The sequence below is a fragment of the Phyllobates terribilis genome, unplaced genomic scaffold (genome assembly GCF_046119375.1).
Source record: "Phyllobates terribilis strain yellow unplaced genomic scaffold, ASM4611937v1 Scaffold_1__5_contigs__length_1240528914, whole genome shotgun sequence".
NCBI classification, from domain to species: domain Eukaryota; kingdom Metazoa; phylum Chordata; class Amphibia; order Anura; family Dendrobatidae; genus Phyllobates; species Phyllobates terribilis.
The window spans coordinates 1,130,703,687-1,130,726,032 of NW_027362761.1; the positions used below are offsets into that span (position 1 = coordinate 1,130,703,687).

Consider the following 22,346-nt stretch of genomic DNA (forward strand, 5'->3'; position numbering starts at 1 on the left):
CTTGGTGTTCCCGCAGGAGTTCCTCCACTTGAGACACTTCTTGTTTGGTGTACTGAGACGTGTCTAGCTGCACTTTTTCCCATAGTTTTCGCCCAATGTCTTCATCGTCTACTTGAGCGTTTATGGCTGAGACGGTTACCGTCCAGTCGCCTTCTGTACACGGGGTGAATTCTAGGGGCCCAATGGGATTCACTTCCGTGGGTAGAGCATATACCCGGGCAAGTTGAGTGCCGGCTTCAAGGGCTAGTCCTACGTCTGCGGTGTTGTTTAGCCTGACAGGGACTCTCCCGTTCCTCACGACGGCTAGAGTGCGAGCAACTAGTGGGTTTAGCTTACCCCCACTTGGGGTCCTCGGCTCGATCAACACTTCAACCCCCTCAAGTTGTCAGTGGGTGTTAAGGGGTAAGGAAATGACTGTCTCTTTTTCAGCGGGCAAAGTAATCCGGGTACGGCGTGGCACCGTAATGGCGGCTAGGGGTAGTTGTTCCTCTGCCATCTGTTGAAGTCCAACGGTCCGGATTACGCGCTGGAACGCCAGACGAGTCGGCTTATGTTTGGTGACTTTCTGCCAGTATTTGGGTCCTTTTCTTGTCAACAGCATAAGATCCAGGTCTTTCAAGATGTTCATTCCAACTATCACTGGGGTCTCGGAGCCGAAACCTTCCTTGACGATGACGATCCCTCGTTTCCCTAAGTCCTGTCCGCAGGCCTTTGTGTCCATCCAAGCAACTCCGGTCACTGGAATGGGTAAATTATTAGCCGCAATAATCTTAATGGCGGTGTCTGGGTCACGAGCAGTTCTTGGTTGGAGGTAATTTTCGTAAAACTGTTCAGAGATCGTGGTCACTTGTGACCCGGTGTCCATCAGTCCCTGTACGGCAATTCCTTCCAGGACAACTTCAAGTGTCGGGCTATTAAAGGCAAGAGCACTCCGCCATCGGCTCTGTTTTTCCACACCCCTCTCCTTGGCCTCCCCTGCTGCGCGAGCCTCAGCTGCAGGGGTGTCTAGTTTAACGGCGGCCATTGTGGTGAGGCCCGGCGTGGTAGCTCTGCTTGTGGATATGGCTGGGGTTCCATTCGCTGGTCTGATCGAAATTCCCTTCGCTGGGGTGACTGAGGGTTTGTTCATTGGTGCGACGGAGGTTGTTGCGGAGGGAAGTGTTGAGGACAACGATTTGCCCTATGGCGAGGATCACCGCATGACCAACACTGTCTCACGGGACGACTAGGCTGTCTTCGCTGGTCTCCCTGTCGGTCTAACGTTAACTGTAATATCTGTCTCTGTAAGTCTGCTACCATCTGTTTCAGGTCTTCCGTGTCACTGTTCGGATTTTTAATGTCAGATATGGATCTGCACGCAGCACCTTGAATCCCCACATCCATAACGGGTCCCCTAGAACGTTCTATGGCTTCCTCTTTGACTTCAGCAAAAGTAAGAGCCGGCATCATCCGGATCAAGTCCTGTAACGTGCGGTTAAGATACTGGTCTCTCAGTCCTATTACAAATTGGTCTCTCAGTACCAGGTCACGAGAAGCCATACCAGCTAGTTGCTCACCTTTTCCACAGGTTTGTTCAAGGAGTACCTGAAGGGCGTTCGCATATTGGGGAATATCCTCCCATTCAAGCTGCGTCCGTCTAAAGAACATGTGTCGCAGTGTTCCCTGGTATGTGGTCGGTCCATAGGTGTTCTCCAGCACCCGCACCAAATCATCTACTGTACGCTGGCCTCTGACCGTCTCCAGTCTGACTGTCGTCCATGCCTCCCCCTCTAGCGTCAGTACCGCCATTTCTGCCAAGGTCTTAGGGTCAATATTATACATTTCCCCCAGTATCCGGACTTGTTCCGCCCACTCTGGTACAGGGTAGTTTCGTCCGCCAAATTTCCTGACCTGATTCACAATAGACACCGGCGGGGCTTTCTGACTGTGCACATGGCCTGGGTGGGAATCCTGTTGGTCACAGCTCCTGCCGACTACACCAGATGAAGTGACCGCGGGCAAGGCCGCGCATTGGTATCTATGATCTGGCCCAGCAAGATCCCCACACACAGACTCTATCTTGATAACCGTATCTTTACTCGTATACATTTTTAACACAGCAAAAAAAAAAAACAATAAATGACAACCGTAAATATGCACAGTAATAACGTGTACTGATAAGCTGACCCTCACTGTCCCTACTCACACGTTACCAGTCCTTTACTCCAGAAGGATGTGTCCCCGTCGCAGGCCTGTCTGTCTTTGCAGGAGGCGTCCCAGCCGGAAGAAAACAGGAACAGCAGAATTCGCGGAAAGAAAGGAAGGGATACTTCGGCCTCTCGCCAGAGGTCCCGCTTACAGTCTCTCTGATCCGGATAGAAGCTCTGGTGGGTCCCCTTATGTAGTCCACACTCCAGTAGCAGGGAGTGTAACAGCTGAATCCTTCAGCAGTGCAGGAGCTGGGGAAGGATCCGAGGATATGGTGTTAGATAGAAGAAATGACGTTGAGAGTCTCTCCTGCGCCACACACGAGGGCCTGCACACCGTCCTGGCTCTTTTCACTGACCACAGCAGACTCTTTGCGCGCTTTTTCCTGCTTCCCACTTTGGTCACGTGACTCTCTAGGGCGGGACACAGGAGGCTCAGTCCTTTTTCTCTGTCATCACACCCTGCGCAGGTGCAACCTCTGGCCACAAGGTGGCAACATCATCCTGTGTAATTGACGCGCCCCCTGGGCCATGTTGCGTAGCGTTGCGCACGCGGGGGATACCCGGAGCCGGATCTGACAGGGGTAGTAGTCCTCGTGGCGGTGACCCGGTCCGTGCCCAGGGTGGTCAAACTAAGTGGCGTTATTGATATGATGGTATTAGTGTCCGACTACGCCACCCGTTGAATGCGGCTATGAAGCCGCCGCTGCAGGGCAGTCCGCTGAGGCCGGTGGTACGGATGTGCAGCGTGGATGGTATAACCCCCAACGGGAGGGGTATGGCCTCAGGGCAGCTATGAAAGAGATGACAATGGGAGTGATGGTGCGGGTGTCCCAGTACTGATGGTGCAGGTGCGACGACGAAACACGGAGGCTTGAAGTGCAGTTTCAAAAGCTTTACTCACAGTTCTTTACCAGGTCGCCCGTGCACAGTAGGACCACCCGAGTCATGCTGCGTCCACCAGGTCAGGGACTCGGCCAACTCCCAGGCAGTTCCAGAGCGTGGTCCTGAGCTCCCCTCTCTTCCTTCCTACTGGCCGTCCCCACCAGGGATCCACCTTTGTCCAGCTCCCTCGGGCCTTCTGGTGGTGAAACCTTTCCCGGCTTCCCTGACCCTATACGTGGTATGCCTTCCTGGTGGATATGGCGAGGGGTCGCGCCAAAACTTGTCCACGACCTCCGGTTCCTGGCTGAGGATAATTGGCCTCCACCAGCTTGGGATCCGGTACCCTGCTCTGCCAACCCTTCACCCGTTTCCGTTCTCTCGTGGGATCTCAGGGTTCCCTCTATGCTTTCGTCTCTGGGCCTTTCCTTGCGTCTCTCTTCTTCCTCCTTTTTCCTTCTCTCTCTCTCTCTGCTTCAGGCCTGGCTCTGGAGCTGGGCCCAGATGGAGCCACAGCTCCCTGTCAGCCCTCTCTGGCTGAGCTCCTCTCTGCACAGACTCTCCTCTGAACAGGACCCTGTCCTAAGATGGTGCCCACCTTATATACTCCCTCTGACACCCGAGCCCAGGTGACTAGCACCCAATGGGCTCCTACCTATGCCCAGAGTCCCTCCCCTATCTGCTCCTACACCACTAGGATGTTCCTCCCCCCTCCCCACTCCAGCCAGGGACAGAAGCTGTCGTACCTGCACATCTATCTGGTGGGAGTACTGTTGATCTGTCCCCCGGAAATGGGGTGAGTGTAGTGCATGCAGCTAACTGAGCTCAGTTCCACACTCCATCCTTACCCGGGAGTGGAATACCACACCTCTGGGCTGAGGTGCAATACCCCTGTAGCAGCCGAGTCCTCGGGGTGCTACATTCCCCCCTGGTAAATCACAGCACGTCCTCGGGCTGGAATAGAGCAAAGGCAAATTAAAACATACAAAAATTTTTAAAGTGCACTCACACATAAGATACTAACTTATGAACTCATCCCTTTATGGGAGGTACTTTTCCCTTTTAACTTTACGGGTATAAAACATTTCTATATATAAAACTTTTGGCATTCTTATCTTAGCAGCATTTTCAACTTTCCATATTAAGACATTTTCACACAAATATTTTCAAAACATATTCTTGATCTTCTGGCCACGGTGCAACTTGTGACCAGGTAAAGTGCAACAGTCACTAATTCTGTAGTAGAAAAAAAACAGTTCTTCTATAAAACCAGTAGGGGGCGCCTTAGGAAGCGCAACTATTTACAGGGTATGGCCGCTCTCAGTCCTCGGCCAGTGGGAAATAAGGAAATGGCTGCTCACAGTCCTCAGCCTGGTAATGGATAGGGGCACACAGGAAACAGTTCCTTTAAACAGTTCCACACTAGTCCCAACGGGGACCACACTTCACTCAGCAACAGTTTCAGCAACAGTTCTCATACCCTGACGGGTAACTATATACAGTAGTTTGTTTATGCTACTTCCTTCAGTAGCGGTATCCTCTCCTTGTTTCCTCCTGAGGGTAGTCTTCAGACCCGTCCGGGTCCTCTTGGCTTTCCTCATACTGTATCTCCTCCTCAGTCAGCCGGTGTACATGAAGGGCGTACGGTCCTTTAGCACACTGATGCCGGGTGAAGGTGACCTCATCACCCGGGTAGAGGTCACGTCCGCGGTGTCCCTCCGGCAGGTGGCTCTCGACATCCCTGCGGGTGACAAAGACGTCGCCGGGGGTTCGGTGATCCCGGATAAAGCCCCAGCCATGCTCCAGCTGGAACTTTATTACGGTCCCGGTGGCGCGGGGACCATGGGCCGTACGGGGGTTTCGTCGGGCCCGGCGTTTCTGCTCCGCGCTTTGGACCTGCAGCTGTTCTTCGCGGATCCGCCTCTCTCGTCGTTCTCTCCCGAAGACCTCTAGCTGCTGACGGCAGCACTCCTCACGCCGGGCTGCGTCCGCCCGGGTCTCCTGGGTAAACCCCATTAGGTTCTCACCGGTGGGGTCCCATGCAAACTGGGCTTCCTCCAACGGGAGCGGGACAATTTTGGCGGGCGCCGGAGCCGGGATTAGAGGCTCACACAGGGGCCGTTCCCTCCGGAGTCGGGGATTGATGTACTCCGGTGGCCAAACGAAGGGCAGCCCGTCCGGGCTAGTATGCTGTGCAAACAGATCTTCGCCCAGGGGCAGCACTGTGGAGGTTGATGGTTCTGTGGGGGCAGCGGCGCCCGGAGGTACTCGACCTTGCGTCCAGGCCGGAGGCATCCTCTTTGGGTCCAGGTATGGCACCTTTGGGGAAAAGGGCGCTGGAGGGGTCACGGCGCCCGGATGCACCAGGCCTTGCGACCAGGCCAGTGGCACAGTGGAGGTAAAGGGCGCTGTGGAGACCGCGGCGCCCGGAGGCACTCGGCCTTGCGACCAGGCCGGTGGCACTTCCTCTTTTGCCACGCTCAGGGTCAAGGGGCTTGGCGCGGAAGGGGGCGTGACCGCAGCTCCAGCCGCTTGAGGCCTAGTTGGAAGCAGTGGCAGTGCGGCAACGGGTGCGATGAGTGGGACTTCGGGCTCTGCGACGGGGAGCTGGGGCAGGCTTACGGCTACTGGGCTCGGGGTGATGACGTCCCCATTACCTGCTTCCATCCCTGCGGCTCCCTCCGCGGCGTCGTCTCCGGCCTTCGTCCCTCCTGCACCATCCTCAGGGGCAGACTTGCTCCACGTTGCGGGTGGCGTCCTCTGCTGGCGGGTTCCAGCCTGCTGGGCCATCTCCCTCCTCCATTCGGCCAGTGCTTCCTGCTGTACTCGGGCCATCTTCCGGGCCAAGGCTTCCAGCGCGGTCTGTGCACGCTCCCGATCTCTGGGGAGCTGTGCCAGGATCTCCACCAGACCTTCTGGGGTGGCAGCCTGCAGCAGGCCCCGGACCACGGGGTCGGTACCGCTTGTCTCTTCCTCCATCCCCGGGTGTGATCTGTCCAGACTCCTCCATGCCGCACCCATCTTCTCCGTTTTGTTCTCTATCCGCCCCCCTTGGGAGTGGTCCCGGGGCAACTTAGTGACAGTCAGTTTCAGGGGCAGACCCCCCACTTTGATGGACATTTCCATGGTGGTAGTCTCGGCTTGTGGGGGCGGTCTCCGCTTTTGGCGCTCTTCTGGGACCGCGCCCATGATGGGAGGTGGTCTCTTGCCACCCTCTGGCACGCCCATAATGGCGTCCGCTCTGCCAGGGCGGGAAACTGTCCAAGATGGCGGGAATCGTCTCCTGATGGCGGGAAACTTCGCTGATGGCGGGCAAAGGCTGCAGATGGCGGGCAAACGGCGGGAAACGACCCCAGATGGCGTCCGATGGCGGGAACCCTCTGGAATTGGCGGGAGACTCCTTTTTGCGGTAAATGTGAACTTTTCTTCAGGCACGCAGTACCCGGTGGTTGCGGGCACGTAATCCTGCCGACTACGCCAAAGTTGACGCGCCCCCTGGGCCATGTTGCGTAGCGTTGCGCACGCGGGGGATACCCGGAGCCGGATCTGACAGGGGTAGTAGTCCTCGTGGCGGTGACCCGGTCCGTGCCCAGGGTGGTCAAACTAAGTGGCGTTATTGATATGATGGTATTAGTGTCCAACTACGCCACCCGTTGAATGCGGCTATGAAGCCGCCGCTGCAGGGCAGTCCGCTGAGGCCGGTGGTACGGATGTGCAGCGTGGATGGTATAACCCCCAACGGGAGGGGTATGGCCTCAGGGCAGCTATGAAAGAGATGACAATGGGAGTGATGGTGCGGGTGTCCCAGTACTGATGGTGCAGGTGCGACGACGAAACACGGAGGCTTGAAGTGCAGTTTCAAAAGCTTTACTCACAGTTCTTTACCAGGTCGCCCGTGCACAGTAGGACCACCCGAGTCATGCTGCGTCCACCAGGTCAGGGACTCGGCCAACTCCCAGGCAGTTCCAGAGCGTGGTCCTGAGCTCCCCTCTCTTCCTTCCTACTGGCCGTCCCCACCAGGGATCCACTTTTGTCCAGCTCCCTCGGGCCTTCTGGTGGTGAAACCTTTCCCGGCTTCCCTGACCCTATACGTGGTATGCCTTCCTGGTGGATATGGCGAGGTGTTATGCACACGCCCGGGCTAAGCGGCGTGTGCGTGTGATTGGTAGTGATTCCACTGGACCGTGCCGGAGAGTGAATGCCTGGAGGGGCGTGACTAAGTATTCACCCGATCCGACCAGGGTCGCACGACGGCATACGACGCCAGTGCACCAAGGAGGAACCGAGCAGAGGGACCAGGTGCTACTCCAGGACAGACCCCGGACACGGCTGTTGACCCACACAGGGGAATACAGGAACAGGCTGGTAGGCTGGCACCCAGACTGGTGGGTATAGGCAGGCACGACTGGTATGCAGGCAGGCGGGTAAGCAGGCAGGGGGGGTACAGGCAAGCACAGCTAGAGTGCAGACAGGGAGGCACTAGCAGGTAGGAACACAGGCGGGATAGGGCCCAGTACACACTGGGACTCAGGAACATTACAGGCAGAGGGGTACAGGCAGGGCAGGACAGGACTGCCGGAGCAGCGGGCAGAAGCAGGGCAGGACAGGACTGCCGGAGCAGCGGGCAGAAGCAGGGCAGGACAGGACTGCCGGAGCAGCGGGCAGAAGCAGGGCAGGACAGGACTGCCGGAGCAGCGGGCAGAAGCAGGGCAGGACAGGACTGCCAGAGCAGCGGGCAGAAGCAGGGCAGGACAGGACTCTGTTCACACGGAACAGACAGGAAGGGAAAGACAGAGCCAGACACCCACAGGGTACTTGCAGTGAAGTAGCGAGTGGACCACAAACTCACAAACGGGAGTACAGAGACAACAGGCAGGAGTTAGGTACGAGTTCAGACTCTGCAGAAAAAGGAAGGGAACGGACATAGAGGCAAAACAGGTAAAGGATAGGAGAGAGTTCAGACTGGAACTGAGTGTACGGAGGAGACCGACACTGCAGCGGGATACAGGAGCGGGTCTGGGAATACTGCCCCCAGAGAGGCGGGACGAACAGGCAAGGAGCGTGTTCAGACAGGACAGACAAGATACAGGAGCGGGTCTAGGTAATCGGCCCCTAGAAGGCGGGAGGAACAGGCTAGGAGCGTGTTCAGACAGGACAGACAAGATACACAGAAAGGACTCAGTTCAGACACGGGAACTAATACCGCAAAGCAGGAGACATACAGGACTCAGTTCAGACACGGGAGCTGATACCGCAAAGCAGGAGACATACAGGACACAGTTCAGACACGGGAGCTCATACCGCAAAGCAGGAGACATACAGGACTAAGTTCAGACAGGCCTGGAAATACAGCCTCCAGGAAAGGCAGACAAGGAAACAAAGACGGGACCTGGCACCTTCAGAGTGCAAGCACACACTGAAGGAAACACTATGCACAGGCAGGGATAGAAGGGAGCTGCTGAGCTATATACCAAGTGACAGACAGCAATAGGCTGAGGACGCACAAGGGGTGTGACCCACAGCAGGTACAAAAAGTAGGAAGTGATCGGCGCCGCCCTTAAGCAGCAGAAACAGACACAAACAGACAGCATGGAGGGAAGCCAGAGAGACATTCTGGACAGGAGATCAAGTGCGCGCTCCTGCACAGTGGGAGATAGACCACTATGCAAGGACGCCGCCAGGTATGTTACAGTACCTCCCCCCTTACGCCCCCTCTTCTTCAGGCCTGCCAGAATCTTCCGCAGGGAATTCGAGGACCAGTCGTTCACTGGGTTGGAGGGGGACAGAGACTTGAGGGTAATCTCTGCTTCGAGGTACATCTTGTCAAGCTCACAGGAAAAAATAGACGGGTTATCAGGTACATAATGAGGAAAAGTCACTGTCTCTTTGTTATCTGGTGGTATCCCGGAGGATTCAGGAAACAACTGGAGGTCCTCCGCCGGGTCAGAAGAGTGCAGAGGCTCAGAGAAAACAACTGCTTCAGAGTACACTAGGTCGGACTCACTGGAGGAAGCAGGCGAGGTATCGGGTACCGAGTATAGGAAAGTCTCTGTCCATTCACCACCAGGTGGCACCCCGAAGGGTTCTGAACACAACTGGAGGTCCTCCGCCTGGTCGGAGGGGTGTAGAGACTCAGGAGTAACCTCTGCTTCGGAGTACACTAGGTTGGACTTACTGGACGAAGCGAGCGAGGTATCAGGTACCGAGTATAGGAAAGTCTCTGTCCATTCACCACCAGGTGGCACCCCGAAGGGTTCTGAACACAACTGGAGGACCTCCGCCTGGTCGGAGGGGTGTAGAGACTCGGAGGTAACTACCACTTTGGGGTACCCATTGTCAGGCTCACAGGACGAAGCGGACAAAGTATTGAGTACCGGGTGTAGAGAAGTCTCTCTCCATTTGTCATCGAGTGGTATCCCGGAGGATTCAGGAGGCAACAGGGGATCCTCCGCCAGGTAGTAGAGGTGCACAGACTCAGAGGTAACCACAGCTTTGGAGCATCCTTGGACATGCACACCGGTTAAAGAGAGAGAAGCATCTGATGCCGGGTGCAGGAAGTTCTCCTGTGTGGAGTCTGGATGGGCAGAAGTCTCTTCGGGCAGGAGAACTGGTGCACTACCCACGCACATTACCCATTGGGGTTTCTCCGGGATACAGGGAGATGAAGCTTCAGTAGGGACTTCAAGGTTGGGGTCAGGAGGTCTCAGGGAGGACAGACCCTGGCGTGACGGCTTGCCTCTAAGTCTAGCACGTCTGGACTGCCTCTTGAGGTTGAGAGAAGTATTCCGGAAAGCGTAGTCACCCTGTGAGGATTCTGGGTGGGCAGTAGTCTCATTGGGCTGGAGGACTATTGCGCTACCCACACACATTACCCATCGGGGCTGCTCCGGGATATTGGGAGGTGAAGCTTCAGCAGGAGCCTCTGGGTTAGGATCATCGAAGACCATTAGAAAGGCCACCAGGAAGGCCATTAGGTCCAGGAGGATCGGATCCTGTGTTTCATATAGGGGGTTGATCCATTCCAAGGCATCACCCGCCAGGTAAGACATAATAAAGGCCACTTTAGCCCAATCGGAAGGAAAATAGAGAGGGTAGGCCTTAAAGTGTAGCATGCATTGCTCCACAAATGCACGACACTGTCTTGGATCCCCATAGTAACGTGGCGGATCCGCAGGAACGAGAGCTGATAGATCCATCTGGACGGTGCTTAATTCGCCTGGAACTCAGCTAAGGGAAAAAAATTTATTTATTTATTTTAATGCATGTATTCGCTGGAAAAACTTCTCAAAGAGCGAAGGCCGTGGGGCTCAACGGGAACCATGGCCTGAGCATGCTGTTATGCACACGCCCGGGCTAAGCGGCGTGTGCGTGTGATTGGTAGTGATTCCACTGGACCGTGCCGGAGAGTGAATGCCTGGAGGGGCGTGACTAAGTATTCACCCGATCCGACCAGGGTCGCACGACGGCATACGACGCCAGTGCACCAAGGAGGAACCGAGCAGAGGGACCAGGTGCTACTCCAGGACAGACCCCGGACACGGCTGTTGACCCACACAGGGGAATACAGGAACAGGCTGGTAGGCTGGCACCCAGACTGGTGGGTATAGGCAGGCACGACTGGTATGCAGGCAGGCGGGTAAGCAGGCAGGGGGGGTACAGGCAAGCACAGCTAGAGTGCAGACAGGGAGGCACTAGCAGGTAGGAACACAGGCGGGATAGGGCCCAGTACACACTGGGACTCAGGAACATTACAGGCAGAGGGGTACAGGCAGGGCAGGACAGGACTGCCGGAGCAGCGGGCAGAAGCAGGGCAGGACAGGACTGCCGGAGCAGCGGGCAGAAGCAGGGCAGGACAGGACTGCCGGAGCAGCGGGCAGAAGCAGGGCAGGACAGGACTGCCGGAGCAGCGGGCAGAAGCAGGGCAGGACAGGACTGCCAGAGCAGCGGGCAGAAGCAGGGCAGGACAGGACTCTGTTCACACGGAACAGACAGGAAGGGAAAGACAGAGCCAGACACCCACAGGGTACTTGCAGTGAAGTAGCGAGTGGACCACAAACTCACAAACGGGAGTACAGAGACAACAGGCAGGAGTTAGGTACGAGTTCAGACTCTGCAGAAAAAGGAAGGGAACGGACATAGAGGCAAAACAGGTAAAGGATAGGAGAGAGTTCAGACTGGAACTGAGTGTACGGAGGAGACCGACACTGCAGCGGGATACAGGAGCGGGTCTGGGAATACTGCCCCCAGAGAGGCGGGACGAACAGGCAAGGAGCGTGTTCAGACAGGACAGACAAGATACAGGAGCGGGTCTAGGTAATCGGCCCCTAGAAGGCGGGAGGAACAGGCTAGGAGCGTGTTCAGACAGGACAGACAAGATACACAGAAAGGACTCAGTTCAGACACGGGAACTAATACCGCAAAGCAGGAGACATACAGGACTCAGTTCAGACACGGGAGCTGATACCGCAAAGCAGGAGACATACAGGACACAGTTCAGACACGGGAGCTCATACCGCAAAGCAGGAGACATACAGGACTAAGTTCAGACAGGCCTGGAAATACAGCCTCCAGGAAAGGCAGACAAGGAAACAAAGACGGGACCTGGCACCTTCAGAGTGCAAGCACACACTGAAGGAAACACTATGCACAGGCAGGGATAGAAGGGAGCTGCTGAGCTATATACCAAGTGACAGACAGCAATAGGCTGAGGACGCACAAGGGGTGTGACCCACAGCAGGTACAAAAAGCAGGAAGTGATCGGGCGCCGCCCTTAAGCAGCAGAAACAGACACAAACAGACAGCATGGAGGGAAGCCAGAGAGACATTCTGGACAGGAGATCAAGTGCGCGCTCCTGCACAGTGGGAGATAGACCACTATGCAAGGACGCCGCCAGGTATGTTACACGAGGGGTCGCGCCAAAACTTGTCCACGACCTCCGGTTCCTGGCTGAGGATAATTGGCCTCCACCAGCTTGGGATCCGGTACCCGGCTCTGCCAACCCTTCACCCGTTTCCGTTCTCTCGTGGGATCTCAGGGTTCCCTCTATGCTTTCGTCTCTGGGCCTTTCCTTGCGTCTCTCTTCTTCCTCCTTTTTCCTTCTCTCTCTCTCTCTCTGCTTCAGGCCTGGCTCTGTAGCTGGGCCCAGACGGAGCCACAGCTCCCTGTCAGCCCTCTCTGGCTGAGCTCCTCTCTGCACAGACTCTCCTCTGAACAGGACCCTGTCCTAAGATGGTGCCCACCTTATATACTCCCTCTGACACCCGAGCCCAGGTGACTAGCACCCAATGGGCTCCTACCTATGCCCAGAGTCCCTCCGCTATCTGCTCCTACACCACTAGGATGTTCCTCCCCCCTCCCCACTCCAGCCAGGGACAGAAGCTGTCGTACCTGCACATCTATCTGGTGGGAGTACCGTTGATCTGTCCCCCGGAAATGGGGTGAGTGTAGTGCATGCAGCTAACTGAGCTCAGTTCCACACTCCATCCTTACCCGGGAGTGGAATACCACACCTCTGGGCTGAGGTGCAATACCCCTGTAGCAGCCGAGTCCTCGGGGTGCTACATAATCACTTCTGTAACAGGCTCTATATCAATTATCACAGAACAGCCACAGCCGGCCAGCTCACTACACTGGTGTCAGAGGATGAGGTGGAATGACCGTTAACTATGCAATTTGCATACATGCGGTCACATGTTGACTAGACTGTAGCCGACATCAGTCAATGCAAGTGTATTGGCTGGATATAGTGTAGTCTAAATGGGGCCAGAAGTATGCAAATCTCATACTTGCAGTCACTTGATCACCCGCTCCCAGCACTGTGAGGATTCACAAGTCTGCAGACACATAAAAGGGACTGCACACTTGTGGCTACCACAAACAGTTTTTACGCTAACTGCTGCATTTTCTACATCCCAGAGCTTTCCATGGACTTCACAATGTAACCCCTACATAGGGATCTTCACAGGGAACCCTAGGCTGGAGCCATGGAGTTAGCTGCTATTCGGTGGTGCGAGCAGAAGGCAAGAAGGGTTACTGCCAAAATGTCACATCATGGACAAAATCAGAAAGCAATTGTCAAAATTCAAGCCGGGGTCAGAAAATGGGATAAATCAGGATGACACAACAGGAGCACAAAACAGACTTATAGATTGGATTGCAGAACTAATGACTGGCAGTGGAAGTCAGAGCTTCAGGGGTTTAAATAGCTGACATCCCCGCTAAGGCTCTCAGATAGGAGTGACCATAACCAGAACAAAATTTATACCCTGGCCCCCTGATTAAGCGGCACCAAAATGTCCAAGTAAAAAAAAAAACAGGGTTGTCTCTGTCATGCGTCGCCAGTAACAAAGGTGCGCCGCTGCTCTGTGGCCAAAGCGGAAACAGGAGACACAAATCGGCACAGATGGCACGATAAACATTACATTGGCATGTGATAGCACAGCAGTAATAAACAGTTACCATCGGTTTAACCATAGCCATATATATTGAGGTCACTTGAACATTACTGAGGTTGTGTTTGCGGCAAAGAACTTGAAAGGAGTTGGATACAGTCCTAGGATACCTCAGAATGTTACACACATCTTTTGGAATTGGAAGCTTTGCAGTACTTGCAATTCACGGCTAATTGAATTTAAAAAAAATAATAATTGGCACGTCAGGTAGCAGAAGTCCTGGAGACTGCAGACAGGTAGCAGAAGCCCTGGAGACTGCAGACAGGTAGCAGAAGCCCTGGAGACCACAGACAGGTAGCAGAGGTCCTGGAGACCGCAGACAGGTAGCAGAAGCCCTGGAGACTGCAGACAGGTAGCAGAAGTCCTGGAGGCCGCAGACAGGTAGCAGAAGCCCTGGAGACTGCAGACAGGTAGCAGAAGCGATGGAGACCGCAGACAGATAGCAGAAGTCCTGGAGACCGCAGACAGGTAGCAGAAGCCCTGGAGACTACAGACAGGTAGCAGAAGTCCTGGAGACCACAGATAGGTAGCAGAAGCCCTGGAGACTGCAGACAGGTAGCAGAAGTCCTGGAGACTGCAGACAGGTAGCAGAAGCCCTGGAGACTGCAGACAGGTAGCAGAAGCCATGGAGACCGCAGACAGGTAGCAGAAGTCCTGGAGACCGCAGACAGGTAGCAGAAGCCCTGGAGACTACAGACAGGTAGCAAAAGTCCTGGAGACCACAGACAGGTAGCAGAAGCCCTGGAGACTACAGACAGGTAGCAGAAGTCCTGGAGACCCCATATTAGTACTGAGCAGGTCGTGGTGCACAGACAAACTAAGAGTCTTATATAGGCCTAGGTAGATGATCAAATGGGAGCACGTCAGGCTACTTGCAATGCCTGACATGGAGTACAAGAAGGTTTAGCGGACCGGGGTGAAAGGAGCAGAGCCCGGACCTGGCATAGGTGTGTAATATTTACTAGTCTGATGATCCAAATGTTAAAATTTGGTTCTGTAAGATTTATTTGTGTCCAGAATAGTCTAGCATAGTGTTCTTTCCCTTCCAGAAAAGACTAAACCTGAAGGACCCGTTCTAAACCAAGTCAAGGGGATTATTATATTTTATACAAGTTAAATTGAATCATAAAGGAAATTGAAGTAATAAAGCTTTAGATCTACTACATAAATGAAAATTCTCAGAAGAACGTCATGTAATAACCTCCTGTGCCCACTGTGGTATACTTTAAAAAACAATGGTTGCTGCTGTTTTGATGTAAATACTACTGATGAGTTTTAATCAGAAGTGATGTCATTACTTGTTAATTGCTGGAAATGTATCACCTATATTATTATAGAAATTAAAACCCAACTCTAAAGTACATTTTTTTCTAATTTGTTTTTATTTTCTGATTATAGGTTTTTTTTTATTCCATTTTATGTACATGAATATATGAGCTATCATTTTCCCTGATCTTCATGAGCACTGCTGATAATTTATCACCTATCCTGTCAATGGTTGGAAACTTGTTTTCACCTGAAAACCCCTTTAAGTGCATGTATAGATATGTTTTACAGCAGATACTTAGACATAGATATCTGTAAACTGGAGATGTTCATTAATTTCACTGGGAGAGGAGATAAGCTGTGACCATCACCAATTGTGGAAACCCTAATATATACTGTATATATATATATATTTTATCTGTCATTGTTATCCTGCCTGTAATGAGAATGAGATTGACTACCAAGAAGTTACTTTTACAGAACAGTGGCAAACTATTACGAGGCTCAGTGGCCAGCGTTAAAACTGCAAGATTTAAGTATTTTGATGTAAATAGTAATATGAAAAATTAGAAAAAATTTGAAAAAATCAAAAAAGGTAGTAGAGAAAAATGCTTTCACTGCTACCACACCCAAACTCAGCAAAAACGGGAACAATCAAAAACATTCTGATGCAATTTATTATAAAAAATTAAATATCTTTAAAAATGTTACACATATAAGTTTGATTTAAAGGAATTTTTCTAGGAAGAGAAATAAACAAAGTGATTGCTACTTGAGTTTATATCGGGTACTCGGGTATGCACCAAGTATCGCGGCTGCTCGAGTGAGATGCTCAAGTCCCCGCTCGCATGTTTCAAGGCCCGTGCATGGCAGGCAATCCCCGCGTGTTTTTTTTGGCTGTATAACAGCCACGAAACATATGGGCGGAGACTCAAGCATGTCACTCGAGCACCCGCGATACTTGGTGCATACCCGAGTACCCGATGCAAACTCAAGTAGCGAGCACTTGCACTCAACACTAGTCACCATATCATCATTTTTTTTCTTTATTTCTGAAAAAATCCTAACCCCAACACAACCCTAATCCCAACCCTAATACAACCCTAACCCTAACTTCAAACCTAATCCTAACCGTAACCCTAATCCTAACCGTAACCCTAATCCTAATCGTAATCCTAACACAACCCTAACCCTAACAACACCCTAACACAACCCCTAACACAACCCTAACCCTAACACAACCCTAACCCTAACTCAACCCTAACCCTAACTCAACCCTAACCCTAACACAACCCTAACCCTAAAACAACCCTAAGTCTAACACAACCCTAACCCTAACTCAACCCTAACCCTAACACAACCCTAACCCAAACCCTAACACAACCTTAACATAACCCTAAGCCTAACACAACCCTAACACAACCCTAACACAACCCTAAGCCTAACACAACCCTAACCCTAACACAAACCTAACCCTAACACAACCCTAACCCTAAAACAACCCTAAGTCTAACACAACCCTAACCCTAACTCAACCCTAACCCAAACCCTAACACAACCTTAACATAACCCTAAGCCTAACACAACCCTAACCCAACCCTAACACAACCCTAAGCCTAACACAACCCTAACCCTAACACAAACCTAACCCTAACACATCCCTAATCCTAACCGTAACTCTAATCCTAGAGTTTATTTTTTACGCTGTTCCTCATGCGGTATAAGTGATTACACGACTTTATTCTTCGGGTTGGTGCGATTACAGCAATACCAGATTCATATCAGGTTTTTATGATTGACAGCTGTCACACACTAAAAGATGCTTTTTTTTGGTGCAAAGACTAGTTTTTGCATCGCCAAATTTTGATAGCCATCATTTTCCATATTTCTGCTGACAGAGTCATGTAATGGCTTGATTAGAAGGATAATTTGATGTTTTTATTGGTACCATTTTCGGGCACGTGACATTTTTTGAACGCTTTCTATTCCAACTTTTGGGAGGCAGAATAAACAAAAACCAACAATTCAGGAATTGTTTTTTTTTTTATGCTGTTCCGCGTGTGGTAAAATTGATAAGGCAGCTTTATTCTTCGGGACAGTAAATTTACAGCGGTACCACATTTATATCTTTTGGCGCTTTTACACAATAAAAACTATTTGATAGAAAAAATAAATTTTTTTGCATCCCTTTATTCTGAGAGTTATAACTTTTTTATTTTTCGGCTGATGGAGCCTTATGTTTTTTGTGGGACAAGATTACGTTTTCAGCGGTACCATTTTTATTTACATACAGTCTTTTCGATCGCATTTTATTCTTTTTTTTGTTCAGCGGTATGATGATAAAGCACCATTTTTTTGCTTTGTTTTTTATTTTTTACCGTGTTCACTAAAGGGGTTAACTAGTGGGACAGTCTTATAGGTCAGGTCGCTCTAGATGCTGCAATAAAATTATGTGTACTTTTATTGTTTGTTTGTTTTTCAAAATAATATTTATTTATGGGTACAGTATATATATTTTTTTTGGATTATTTTTCCACTTTTTTTTTTTTATATATTTTTACAAAAAAAAATTCACTTTTTTTTCACTTTCTGACACTTTTACACTTTGTCCCACTATAGGACTTTCATTTTTTGCAGGCTGATCGCTTGTATAGCATAGGGATCCAGCAGCATCCTTATGCTATGCAGACTGTCAGCTCTGCGCATGAGCACTGCGCATGATCTAACTAACTTGCTGATGTCGGGTAACCCGGATGTCCTCATGACGACATCGGGTCTCTATGGCAACGATCGGGACCCCACGCTGACATTGTGGTGTCTCCGATCCAAAGTAAGAGGGGCTCTCTTACCTCTGCCTGCTAAAGAAATGCTGCAATCGACTTCGACCGCAGCATTTTGGGGGTTAATGTGCCGGGAGTACCGGGTGTCAGAATCAGCTGAAACCCAGCGGCAGTCGCGCATGCACAGCCTCTGTGTGGGTGCGATTGCCGAGGCATAATAATACGTACCTGATCATTAAGGCCCAGGGCACAAAGACGTATTATTAAGCCTCACTTCAAAAAGGGGTTAATGTTGCCCATAATCTGTATAATTTTATTAAAAAATAAACTGTAATCTTTTCAGGTGGAAAAAGAAAAAAAAAAAAAGAACTTAAATAATGTGGTAGCATATGTATGCACACCCTTACCCTAATACCTTATTGAATTACCCTTTGAATTTATGACAACATTCAGTCTTTTTGGGTAGGAGTCTTATCAGCATGGCAGATCTAATTGGCAATCTTTACCGACTCTCCATTACAGTAGAACCCAGATCTGTCAGGTAGCGGGGGACTCTCCTGGGTACAGCGCCCTCTTAAGATCTTTAGTTTTCTTATTTTTATTTTCCCCCTCGAAATGATTTCAGCTTGTTCCTCCTTGGATTTGTATAGATTATGGGAAACATTAAAGGTGAAAAAACTTCTGAAATGATTCTTGTTGGTGTGATTTTTTTTTTTTACATGACAAAAACCTGACATTTTAATAGGGGTGTGTAGACTTTTTATTTCCACTGCAGCTGTCTCTTAGAGTTTTACATATGATTTCATAAGACAGAGAAGACGTGATGCAGGTGGTTTAGTACGCTGGGCTGAATCACTAAGCTAAAAGATAGCAGTTTGCCATTGATTGCACTTTTCTACTATATCGCTGCAGCGCGTGAACGCAGGATTTCTATTCTTGGAACATTCTTCAGATTGTAACTGGAGAGTGACATAGACTAATAGCAGACTATGTAATAGCTAAGACGGATTTGTACATATCTGTAATACAAAATATCCATCCAGTCTATAGAAGGTCAGCAAGTCCTACAATGCAAACCCTACAATTGAGATCTAAGAAGTAATGTTTCTCCTTGTGGAGAGTGACATACCGGCTGTGGCATGCCAATGTAAGGAGGCTTATTTGCTGTGCAGTTCTCCTCTGGGAAATCTAATATGTAAATTGCCTCTTCAGAGAGAGAGAGGACTTGAACTCTATAGCGCCACCTGTTGGAAGCAGCAATCCTACAAGTCACTTTCGACCTTTTAACGAGGCTTGCAATTCAATTTGACTTAGGATAAAAGCAAAATCATAATCTCATTTTGCAGACACAGTGTTTCGGGCTGTTGCCCCTCATCAGTGCAAAGTATCAGATCTGATTTGGCTAGATGAGAGGTTCTGAACTGAGGTCTACAATTGTAATACTACAAGATATCTACCTACACAAGATATCCAGAAGAGATATAAAGCTGCTAAATACACGCAGCCCAAAATAATGGCATTTACTGTGATAGGGGTTTTCAACCAACTAAACGCAAGCAATAAGCTAAAATGTAAAACTAAGTCATCCTGACTTGCTAATTCACATTTTATTTCCCCACTAATTCAGTGTTGCCACTTCGGTGCTCCCTGCCTGTATTCACCGAGAGGGGGTTATCCAGGACAATTTTTTTCACTATGGGCCTAAAAACTAACATGTACATTTGAAACCAGAAGTTTACATACACTATATAAAAAGACACATCTGCATGTTTTTCTCACTATCTGACATGAAATCAGAATAAACCTTTCCCGTTTTAGGTTAATTAGGATTACCATAATTTTGAATATTTGCCAAATGCCAGAATAATGAGAGAGAATGTTTTAAGGCATTTTTATTACTTACTGCAAAGTCAAAAGTTTACATACATTTCATTAGTATTTGGTACCATTGCCCTTAAACTGAATGACTTGGGACAAACATTTGGGATATCCGTCCACAAGCTTCTCACAATAGTTGGTCGGAATTTGGGCCTATTCTTCCTGACAAAACTGGTGTAACTGATCCAGGTTTGTAGGTCGCCTTGCTCGCAGCCTTTTCAGCTTTACCCACAAATTTTCAATAGGATTGAGATCAGGGCTTAGTGATGGCCAATCCAAAACATTGACTTTGTTATCCTTAAGCCACTTTGTTACCATTTTGGCAGTATGCTTCAGGTCATTGTCCATTTGGAAGACCCATTGCTGTCCAAGCTTTAACTTCCTGGCTGATGTCTTGAGATGTTGCTTCAGTTTTGCCCCATAATCTTCTTTACTCATGATGCCATCTATTTTGTGAAGTGCACCACTCCTGCAGCAAAACAACCCAACATGATGCTGCCGCCCCCGTGTTTCACAGTTGAGCTTCTCAACCGCTCTGTTGACGGGGTTGTGACTGCCGATGTCATGCTGTTTGACAGCCGGATCATGGCTGCCTGACTACGGGAACCCGGCTGTCGATCAGCATGATCAGTGTGATTTGTCCTGATGAAGAAGTTGTATACAGTACTTCGAAATGCATTGACTAATAAACCGCATATCTTTGGAATCTGGTCTTCTTATCATCCATCTTCGGCAGTGCAGGTTAACCCATTCTTTTCAAGTTTCTCTTAGTCAGCATGGCGTCGGCAGTCATACCCTGTAAACAGAGCAATTCAGAAGAAGAAGAGCTGCTCTGTTGACATGGAGCAACTGAATCTCCATCAGGAATGGTTGTAACTACTCTGTGCCGGCATCGGGTACAACAAGCGGATAATTATAAACTACCTACCTGTTAGTTTTTAGACCTATAGTAAAAAAAAAGTCCTGGATAACCCCTTTAATCTTCGGTGATGATGGGAGCATTTTCCTCTGACTTTTGTGGTTCCTCTGATGTTACTTCTGAATAGTTAAGAAAAAAATGGACAACTGAGAATTACTGGAAGTTACTTACTGGTGTTGCTTGAAACAAAGGTCAGACCCCCAAAGATAAAACATTGGAGGCCTATCCTTGGTATATTCAATCAATATTTTAAGTAGCATTGAGCAAGAGATGGCATATTGCTAGCATATCTGGGGATCAGACCTTTGGAATCACCACCAATCCTTGGAAGAAAGGGGCCTCCACTACTTCAATGCTATATCCCCTTCATAATTTTTCCTCCTCATAGGGATGGTCCCATCCGCTCACTGAAGCCTGGATCTATTCAAGAAAACCGGTTCAGCTGCACTTACAATGGGACTTGCACTCTGCAGGGGAAAACCTGTGAAGGATTAGTGTTTGTTCGAAAGGTCGTCAGGAGATGGCTAATGGGCAGCACGGTGGCTCAGTGGTTAGCACTGTTCCTTTGCAGCATTGGGGTTCTGGGTTCAAATCCCACCAAGGACAACATCTGCACAATATTTGCATGTTCTCCTCGTGTTCGTGTTTCCATGAGTTTCCCCCCATACTGCAAAAACATACTGGGAATTTAGATTGTAAGTGCAATGGGGATAGTGATAAACTGCTGTGGAATATAATGGTGCTATATACACAAGCATAATAAATAAAAACAAAAAAACAATATGTCATTGCCTACTAAAATAGCAATCCCCCTATTAAATAAAAAAAAATTCACAATTTTTGCCTTGCTACATCCTGAGACCCAAAGGGCAAATTCCATGTATGACAATCATATAGGGCACTTTGCTTTCTGCTGACCAGTGGGAACTGGCTGGCCAAAAATAATTGATGTACAGAATGTCTCTGCTGTCAAATTGTTAAACTTTTTTTTCCAAACTTTTAATTAGTAAAGTGTATTAGGTAAAAAACTGGATGACTACGAATAATGTTTCCAGGGAGCTATCACCTTATCTGCAGTCCTGGTGGACTAATCTGCCTTGTTGCGGTCAGGCACCTCTAGTTTTCATATGGCTACATAATCATTTAGAATTGCTATCCAGTGAGGGAAAGTAATGATGGTTATCTTTATAAAAACAGATAGATAGATAGATAGATAGATAGATAGATAGATAGATAGATAGATAGATAGATAGATAGATATGAGATATACAGTGGTGGCCAAAAGTATTGGCACCCCTGCAATTCTGTCAGATAATACTCAGTTTCTTCCTGAAAATGATTGCAATCACAAATTCTTTGGTATTATTATCTTCATTTAATTTGCTTACAAGGAAAAAACACAAAAGAAAATGAAGCAAAAATCAAATCATTGATCATTTCACACAAAACTCCAAAAATGGGCCAGACAAAAGTATTGGCACCCTCAGCCTAATACTTGGTTGCACAACCTTTAGCCAAAATAACTGCGAACAACCGCTTCCGGTAACCATCAATGAGTTTCTTACAATGCTCTGCTGGAATTGTAGACCATTCTTCTTTGGCAAACTGCTCCAGGTCCCTGATATTTGAAGGGTGCCTTCTCCAAACTGCCATTTTGAGATCTCTCCACAGGTGTTCTATGGGATTCAGGTCTGGACTCATTGCTGGCCACCTTAGAAGTCTCCAGTGCTTTCTCTCAAACCATTTTATAGTGCTTTTGGAAGTGTGTTTTGGGTCATTGTCCTGCTGGAAGACCCATGACCTCTGAGGGAGACCCAGCTTTCTCACACTGGGCCCTACATTATGCTGCAAAATTTGTTGGTAGTCTTCAGACTTCATAATGCCATGCACACGGTCAAGCAGTCCAGTGCCAGAGGCAGCAAAGCAACCCCAAAACATCAGGGAACCTCCGCCATGTTTGACTGTAGGGTCCGTGTTCTTTTC

The 22,346-nt window shown here is 49.6% G+C and overlaps 1 protein-coding gene across 3 annotated transcripts in view; it reads left to right on the plus strand.

Moving 5' to 3' along the window:
- Window positions 1-22,346, plus strand: part of LDB2 (LIM domain binding 2) — a 548,527-nt gene that overhangs the window by 364,250 nt on the left and 161,931 nt on the right. The gene's annotated exons all lie outside the window — the stretch shown is intronic.